The sequence below is a fragment of the Hypomesus nipponensis genome, chromosome 6 (assembly GCF_054491055.1).
Source record: "Hypomesus nipponensis isolate SF chromosome 6, ASM5449105v1, whole genome shotgun sequence".
Taxonomy (NCBI): Eukaryota; Metazoa; Chordata; class Actinopteri; order Osmeriformes; family Osmeridae; genus Hypomesus; species Hypomesus nipponensis.
The window spans coordinates 18006125-18015609 of record NC_140366.1 but is presented as its reverse complement, the minus strand read 5'-3'; the positions used below and the strand labels follow the sequence as shown (position 1 = coordinate 18015609).

The 9485-nt window shown below is 40.9% G+C and overlaps 1 protein-coding gene and 1 long non-coding RNA gene across 2 annotated transcripts in view; both read left to right on the top strand.

Annotated features, from left to right (window-relative positions):
• The first annotated feature begins 6 nt into the window (after nt 1-6).
• Nucleotides 7-4023, top strand: LOC146287449 (uncharacterized). Its single transcript, XR_014758468.1, has 2 exons — nt 7-480; nt 643-4023. It is a non-coding gene; the product is annotated as an uncharacterized LOC146287449 (long non-coding RNA).
• A 4205-nt stretch (nt 4024-8228) lies between these two features.
• Nucleotides 8229-9485, top strand: part of tab2 (TGF-beta activated kinase 1 (MAP3K7) binding protein 2) — a 33543-nt gene continuing 32286 nt past the window's right edge. The window contains 1 exon segment of the mRNA XM_084700428.1: nt 8229-8545. The gene's annotated coding sequence lies outside the window, so the exon portion shown is untranslated.

Here is a 9485-nt window from a genome sequence, read left to right as displayed (position 1 = left end):
CCCCCCCCTCCCCACCTCACGTCCACAATGCCCTCACACTCAAGTCAAGGGTACTGCAATATGGAAGCAAACTCGACATAGGAACCAAAAACAAGCCCTGCCTCACAAGGGTGTAGAATATAATGTTGTTTTTTTTCACTAAATGGGTTGGTCTTATTATGGAGAGGAAACATGGGTTAGGTGTAACCTTAAACACCTACTACACAAATACTGAACCATGGCACTTATAAAAACTTGTTCTTTACATGGAAGGACCGCAGCTCTGTTCATTGATGTAAACTATATTGCACCTTTTCCTATTTGTTCAATTGACATTTTTGCTTGTTTGCTCTCAATAATTGATGTTTTTGTAAATATTGTCCAATATCGATCATATAGGATGAAACACAGGAAATAACCCTTTACTGTTATCATTTGTAATCTCTTAAAAGATTGGTTTTGTCCTGAGTAGATTCAACAGAAGACTCATGCCTCATGCCGGTAAGAGAATTTTTATTTTATTTTTTATTTTATTCTTGTTTCCCCTTGAGAATCACATGTTTTCACATGATAATCAGCTCACTAGCTGATGCAGTTGCAGGGATGTATGAAATAATTTATCTTGATCTTGTTTGAAGGTTTTTGTTTTGTTTTTATACCTAGGCATCTGTTTGGGAGAGAAATGAAGTTTCTATATATCTCTGTACAGTCCTCTTTTCGGAATGCTCTTTTACAAGTTCTGCAAATTGTAATATTCTCCAGCAACTTTAGGTACCCTTCATTGAACTGGTTCAACAACCAAGCTATTCAGATACTATGGGTCAGATGATGTTGAAATAGCACTCATATTTAGTGACAAAGAAACCATTTTTTTTCCTTTTTTTTCTGCTAATTTCACCTCATTTGTGGCCCGGCGGCTTCTGAGTGTGTGCCTCCCTGTGTGAGGGGCTATCTGAGGACTCCGCAGATCGACACGTCCAGTAATGGACACAGAGTGGACAAAGGTCACTGAATGTGCGCACCGTCGCATAGGGCAGCTAAGAGTGCACCTACGGTCCTGAAACTGCAACTGCCTGATGTCGTTTTTTTTTTTTAATATTCTCACTTTGGCGTCTGTTTTGTGTTTTCTTGTCCCGTTTTAAGTTTCAATCAAGTTTGTTATCCAATCCAGTCGAAGAACTGCACTGTTGGAACAGATCCATGACGAGCTGGAACAAATATGTGTTATGTACTCCACTCTTTCCTGTTCTACTCTCCCCCCTGGCGGTGCACTGAGTGTTAGCCCAGGTAGAGTGGGATGTTAGTAGTGGTTTCCAGTAGTATTTATCTTGAGAAGAAGAGGAGCAGACTGGACGTGCACTGTGCCTAGAGATGTTGCACATGCACAGACATCAGGTCCGAGCTCCATTCACTTGTTCTGTTGCGTTTGTGAAAGGATGTTTGAGCGCTGACATCTAGTGGCCATAGACGGAACTGTATGGCCCTTCCTGCGCAGCGACAAGGACACAAATGTTCTTTTACTTGTCGACACGATCCAGACAGTCTTCATCAAGTTGTTTTGCTTCATGATTCTTTAAACTGCCTTTGTGATGGTCCAGAAATCACTAGCCATGTTCTACTGGTATATTTTGATCAACAGCTGTGGGACAGATGGAGAGCACTATCCAGCAAGAGAAGACGGACGGATTCACATTTCACCACTTTCACACCAATTGGGAACAGCAGTTGAGACTGTACTGCCTCTGTATATGTCAAAGGTGTGGATTTGTAGATACTGTACCTCCCTGTACTGAGCGATTTGACATGATCCATCTCCTGCCTCTGGATCTTGGTTGTAGCACTCTCAGCAACATGTTTGAAAGGATGTTGAATTACCATAGATGTTGTACCAGGTGACTTTTAAAGACACCAGTTTTAAAGAATCAGTCCAAGACCTTGCAGTTACCAGAATGTTTTTTGCATGTTGACACTGTTTCTCATCTATTAACTGATGATCTGGCTCGCAGACCAGGGCGATACAGTGGGGTCCTTTAGTCTGTGACGAAACCAGCAGCTATTGAAATGTTTTTTTCATCTCCTTTTTATGTGTACAAGAAATATGAAGTGCAGCCGAAGAGCACTAAGGATACTATAGTTTACTGTTGCGAATCTATCTCTACATAAGCGAGGTGTCAAAAGTATTATTCAACCTGGGGCTCCTACAGGTAACAGTGGGGCAATTACTGACAAACAGTTCCTATGCAAAAATCTAAGAGAAAAGCTTTTACTTGTTCAATGGCTTCAGTTTTGCAATGTAAGCATGCAGATCACAAATTTGCTGTGGTTTTAAAAATGATTTGGGATATCCATTCCTCGTGTAATTTTAATATTGAATTCAGTAAGATGGCATTCACTTTAGTTTTGTTTCTTACAGAATTGTTAATTGTACTATAGATTAAATATTGTTAGAGAAATGCATATATATTGATATCATTGTATACAATCATATTTATTTTCTCATGAGTATATGATACCCATGTTTTGGTCTGTCCTCTGCCTTAACTACAGTAGAAATAGAAAGGGACCTTTGTCAATCAGTCAGGCAATCGCCACACCGCCCTAAACTACCATGATCATTATTTATAGTTTGTTCTCTATAGTCCAATGAAATAGCCATATCTGGTTGGTTACTGACTTTATGATACAAACTATCTAAGCAAATTTACCTTATCTTGTTACTGATTGTACAGAACCATGACAGTGTTTATGCTGTTGGGCCCTTTTACACCTTTTCCGTGTCTTGCCTGTGTGCGATTGTTTATTCTCACCTTTGCTTCTGTTGACTGCTTGTGTTCACCACAGTCAGTCTACACACAAACCTGGGGGCTGGGCCTCTCGCCTCCAGTTTTACTGAAGTGATACGTGTTTTCATGTGTGGACAGTGCCTTTTTCGTGTTCATCTTTATTTACTTCTTGGTGGAATATTCAAGATTTTGTTTTTATCTCCTATGCCGTCTATTATGGTATGTTTGACGTTTATGTTCATTATCATCTACAGTCTGACTGGTTATTTACACTATGTGACAGCAAGCAGCTAGATATCAACAGTGTTTTTTATCCTTTATCTGATCTTTAATTTAAAGACTGAAAAAAATATACGATGTAAAGTTATGGAGGATTGTATTCTCTTAGATATTGACCTAACCCATTGGTGAAACACAGTTAAATGTTTTAAAATGCTGTAAATAAGAACACATTTTAATAATTTCTCATTTAAATATTGAATAATTGTCTGTAAATGCACTGTTATTGCTGAAATATTTAGTGGTAAATAAAAAAGTATTTAATGTTTGTTTTTTTAATGTCTTGTTTAGACTCTAAACTTATGACAGTTATGTGAAAGTTTTAAGACAGATTATGCTCTCTTACGTATGTGTAGATATTTATAGGCACACAATAGTATTCACATATGAATCATAGTGCCCTAGATCTTTACCCTGGAACATTTCTCCTTTAGTAATGTTGCATGTTTCTGTCTTTTCCAATCCATAACTTAAAGCACTTATTATCCTCTCAACAGTATATACAGACAGACACTGTTTGCAAGGTGCTCTTGTGAAACAGAACCATTATCAGACCTTTCAGTAAAACACAGCAGTAATGAAGCCAGAAACATGCTCTCAGTTAAACCTGGCAAACATACCAGAGCAGAATGTGTACTGAATGGACTGGTTTCCCTTTTCCAAATGCAAATTTTTGTTTGAATTGTCACACTGTTTGTGCATTGATGTCAAGATGCCCCTTTCATCCTGTTTAAGACACGAAAGGCATCAACTTTGAATGGTGTGCTTTCATAATAGGTTTTATTGTACATCAAGAGAGTGCTTTGCATGTCTGGGTGTCTGTCAACTCATGGGTTTTCTGTGTATTTTGTGTATAGATGTGTGTGTGTGCACACTTAAATTCAAAATACACACACAGTCTAAAGGTATTGTCTTCATAGCTTTCTTAGGTAAGGCTGCAATAACAATGCAGGAAATAATAAAAAATATATTTAAAACATGAGCTACTAGCAACTTTGTCCTAATTTCATTGCACTGTTATATGAAAAAAGGTCCTATTTATATATTCTCAATTGTAATAAAACTTTTATGCTTCAGCCTCTTTCAATAGTGCAGAAGTCTTCTCTGACAGAGTAGGACTGCCCTGTTTCACGTTTGTTTTAACAACTGCAGCATGAGGAATGTGTTAACACACTTTCCACCTGGATTGAGTCATAAACTTTTCTGAATAATATTTTTCAACGTAAACATTTAGACTGACGTTTACCTAACTGAGGCATATATAGGCCACTAACTCAGCAGATTATTGGGATCGGGACGTGGTTCTCCTTGTTGGCACTAGAGGGAGTATTTGTAGTCAATTAGTCTTCACACGAGGATACATTTTCCAACAGTCTGTAGCAAATAATGTTGTAATTGTTTTTAGAGATATAATTCCCCACTAATATTAAAGCATTTTAGGTATTCAGTGACACTTATGTACTGTTTTTTTATGTCATCAGTTTGGTATTTATTTATAAATATATGACCGGCTATTTAGAAATTTGTGCCATGGGCTATTTCAATAATCCAACCCAAACATTTATCATCCACACCGTGATCATTATTCCCTGTAGACTCCACGAGAAGTGTCAAATGGGTGCCACATTCAGGATCCTTTTAATAGCTGGTAATTTGACAGTTGGACCAGTGCAGGCAAGCTGAGAATTTGGCATCAATGATCCAGCTATGGTAAGGAAGAAGGTAAACTCCCACATCTCAAGACATAACTACTTTTAAACCACAAGGGAATTTATGAGCAGGGGTGGATCTCAGATCTCTCAACATAAACCCTCAGCAGAAGGAATTAAAAAAGACAAAGATCCCATTCCCCTCCCTGGATTTCTGATTGAGCCACACACACACACACACGCACACACTCCAGTTGTGCCTGTGTGTTACAGTCAGTGAGGTTGAGTGCGTCCTGGGTAGCACAGCAGTGGTTGCTCCAGGGCAGCTCACACTGATTCTCTAGACCAGAGGTCTTCAACCCTGGTCCTCAGGGACCCCCTGTCCTGCACGTTTTAGATGTTTCCCTGCTCCAACACACCTGATTCAAATGAAATGGTCGTTATCTAGTTATGAAGAAGCCTGTTAACGACCATTCATTTGAATCAGTTGTGTTGGAGCAGGGAAACAGGGTTGAAGACCTCTGCTCTAGACACACAGGACACATTCCACTCGTAAATCCCCAGATTCATGACATGTCTGAGGCCCTGCAGGGGGACTGACCCATAACACCTGCCTTATCAGCCCCGGTGGAGAGAGACCACTGCATCAGTGAAGGCTCTTGCGATAAGGAGGACTTGTGTGGACATCAGTTACCGACGAGACTGCTGCTCTTAAGTGTCGCAGAGGAATGGTTGGTAGGGCAAGGTTGGGAGGAGGACTCCAACCACCAGGGTTAATGTAAAACCTTGTGCGTCCCATCGGGTCCAGGAGAAATTTCTCCGTGGAGTGGGTTACTGGTTGTGCGTGTGTCCATCTCCACCTCAGAGCCAGTGGTGGGGTGGTTGTAAGAGTGTTTCTTCAGCCTCCTCAGGTTGGAAGGAATGCTGAGCTGATCTCAACACGGTCAGACGGTCAGTCTGACCGTTTGGGAACCAGAGATCAGCATCTGGAACTCAGCCCTCACCCCTCTGCTGCACAGACATAGCACAGCTTTGTTGGTCTTTTTGACAAGATTAATGCCCTCCAAATTATGAGATCTACTCAAAATGAAAGACCCGCCTAAGAATTATATCCACACATTATGAATGACTCATTCTGAATGAGTGGTCTGTGCAAAAAGCTAGCAGAAGGTTTGAATTTAATATTTATTCTCAACCCAGCCTCATTTCATGACTGTTCTGTGGATGATTTGTGTGTAAGAATTATGAGTTGCTCGTGTGTCGGTCTTCACCTTAGTTTAGTATGTTCTGTCCTACATGTCCTCTTAGCTGATCACTTAAGATGACTTGGTTACATTCCTAACCCCTTTCGACTCCCCCTTCACCGCCCCCCGCCCCACACGTACACACACACAAACCTCTCCCAAGGGGACCGTCTTCTCTGCCTTGTGTCACCCTTGTTAGTATAACATCAACCATACCTGCATCATGAGAGCAAGAGGACCAGCCAGCTCAAAGTGGAACAATGACTCGAGAGCCAAACCCTGCCAGTGAAATCTTCACTGTTGATCCATGACTGGCCATCCTCAAAATGTGAGAAAAAAGCCTCTTCCTGTGCAAGGAATGTGGGTGGCTGCAGCCTTCACAAGAACTCTATCTGAAGAGGGTGTTACACAACAGCACTACAATCAATCGCCTGTATTCATTGGTTGACTGCAACAAATGAATACTTTTTTGTTGTTGTTGCATGAACTGCACTTCTGCAGAAGATGTGGCTGAAGGGTATGAAGTGGAATGAGGGGGTGGATGTGGGTCTGGCATCAGTACAGATGGTTCCTTGTGACATTCTATGAAACATTCTTCACTGTGACACAAGTCAGAATGACAGGGAATGCACGCCTTTCTGATCTTTGATTGATTGGATGACAAATGACACCTAGAGCGTGACACAAAACCGACGTCTGGAATGTTTCGGGGAATACATTTTAATACCTCCCCGTGCCACATAATGTTGGCATAGGAAGAGTAAAAGTTGTCAAAATAATCTTTGGCTGACTTTTTGCCCCATTTGCACAATTCTCACCCCCAACTTACCCCCATGTAGCAGCCTTTGCTGTGATAAATGAATCCTTACATGTAGTTAAGAGTGCTGAGAGATGAGAGTCTGCTCTGTGGTTAGGGAGTGTTGGCTGCAAACACGGAGTCAGGAGGTCAAGGTCTGGGCAGATTGCAGGAGGCGCACTTTGTGTGTGTATGAGTGAGTGTGTGTGTGTGAGTGAGTCACACCATTACGCAGAAACACAAGATGCCATATGTTTCCACCCAGTCCACTGAAAAACAAGTGTTCCAACCTCTTCACAAGAGGCATCCCGCAAGCGGCTGTTTTCTCACTCATAATGCCCCAGAACAAGAAACTGCGTCCACATCAATGAAGCTGTTTAAAAAAATGGGACACCTGTTTATGATGTCCTAACAGACAAACTCAACCTAGGGCAGACCAAGTGATACAGAACAGCAAAAGAGCCATCAACCAAAGGGGAGAAATAATGATTTCACCCAGCATGACCTGTGCACATGCGTTTATTAAATAACAGGTCAGTCATCCTGCCCATCAGTATTCCAAGTGATGTGCTTGATGAGTCAATTTACCTCACAGCAGAATTATACATTCACAGGATGTTTGTTGATTGGCCACAGTGACTGTCAGTCAGTTAAACTAACTGATTTCCTTATGTCCACGTTTTTAATAATCATGACTGGCACAGGAAATCTTTAGGCAAGACATGGTTTGATTCGTTTTTTAACTGAAATGTTAGTGTGATTAAACATGTTTTAATGTAAAAAAAAACACACAAAAAAAACAATTGTTGTAAAAGCTATGGCAATAACATACAGCGAAAAAAGATTAGTAATACATTACAAAACTTGCATCAGTCCTACGCTAAACTACAGTCACCCATTGCTGTATTAAAAGTTCATTTGTTGAGCTCCGCCCACATAACCATACATGCTGACCTCCACCTACCATCTCCTTAGAAGGACCCGCCCACTACAGTAACCATGTGCAACCCATTGGCTTGGTGTAAAGAGACAGGCTACATACCTACGGTAACATTATGCTTCTGCATCTATGCAGTGAGGTCAAATGTGCACTAAGGGCGCAAGATAAATTAGAATTTAACTTTAACCACACATACATAGACAATACAAGACAAAGAAAGAACATGCCTGCACAAACGTAATTTCCTCAAAGATAACATACACATCTTTATATCTACGATATAATAGGCCTAAGTGTTTATACTTTTCTATTTTTGTGAAATTATCCCACGTAGCTATTATATTATACCTGTCTACAGCAGCATAGTGAGAATCTGAAGCACCCGCCCCCACCTGTAATCCTCCTGTATTGTCTATTGATAGTTTCCATTCTAATACCACAAAACTTTTTCTTTGCTTGGCCCTTCAGCAGAAGATTTAGCAATCACACTTCCTCTCCCTCATACAACCTTCCCCTCAACAAAAAAAAACACGGGTCTCTCTCTCGCGATAGGCGCTTGCTAATGCAGCCGCCATATTCTCTGACAGTATTTTGATTCGTATCTGGAAGTTATAGAAACGAAACGAGAAAATAAAGGGGATAGTTGAGGGGGTGTAGAATAATAGTTGTCAAAAGTATTCCCGAGTCTCCAAAACAGCGGGGGACTACGTTGTAATAATACCCCAGTCGAGAGTTAATACAGAGAGGGCCTGGGTGCCGTTGAATCTCCGATTCCGAAGTCCCCTGCTCCGCTTCTTTCAGCACCACGGCCCAGTGGAGATTCTGTAGCTGTGTCTCGGGTGTTGAAGGTGGCCCGGGGAGCGGCGGCGGAGACGGTAAGCAAATGCTTCTGAATAGGCCCAGAAGTTGTAGACGTTTTAAGTTTGAATAATGTAGATGGAATCTGCTTCGACTAACTTTTCTCACCCTAATATTCGAATCGTTGTCTACTTACTCTGTCTACATAAACCAAGAAAAAAGTTTGTCTAGCGACTTTTCATGTGTGGAAAAAGTTTTTGACAACTGGTCGCTAGCCTACGAAGATTTTCAGTAATGTTCTGATGCTGTGTACAGCACATTCACGCTTTGTTGATTCACACAGTAATGGAAATATAGTTAAGATGCATTTAGTATATTCATGTACTTTTTAAAGCTTACGTGCATGTTTCTAGCTAAGGCTAGACGCTACATTTTCCATTGAGCTTTCGTAAAACGTAAGTCATGGATATAATTCTGAGCGCAGAGCAAGTTGTTCCACGCAGCAGCATTTTAACATTTCAGCATCTAACACAGGTTTCGACTTCAGAGCTGTTTTATTAGCCAATGTTTTGGGAGTAAGCTACTTTATAAATGTCCTAAGTTAGCACGCTCGCTAACACTGCTTCATGGGCTTTCCACAGGTTACGTTGTATAATCTTCATACCTGATCATTTTCGATATTGGCTACAATTGTTGCCAGACTGAAATGTAATGCTTTATATACAAAATATATGCCAGGGCATACTGTCTGTTGTAGTAGGCTATTAGCCAACACAGTTAACAGGCCTCTCCCTGTTAGTGTTTGGGACTTGAGTTCCGAATGACATATAGGCCCGACCTAACTGTAAGTAGGCTAATCGACTGTCTCCATGAGACTTGATTGAATGAATCAAACCGACTAGAATTATCACGTAATTCTACGTTGTCCGGCAGGACAGTGGCTTTAGCCAGGATGGTGATTTTAGCTCGTTCCAATGGTCATCCTCCCAATTCTTGATATGTGTAGTCAATGGATTT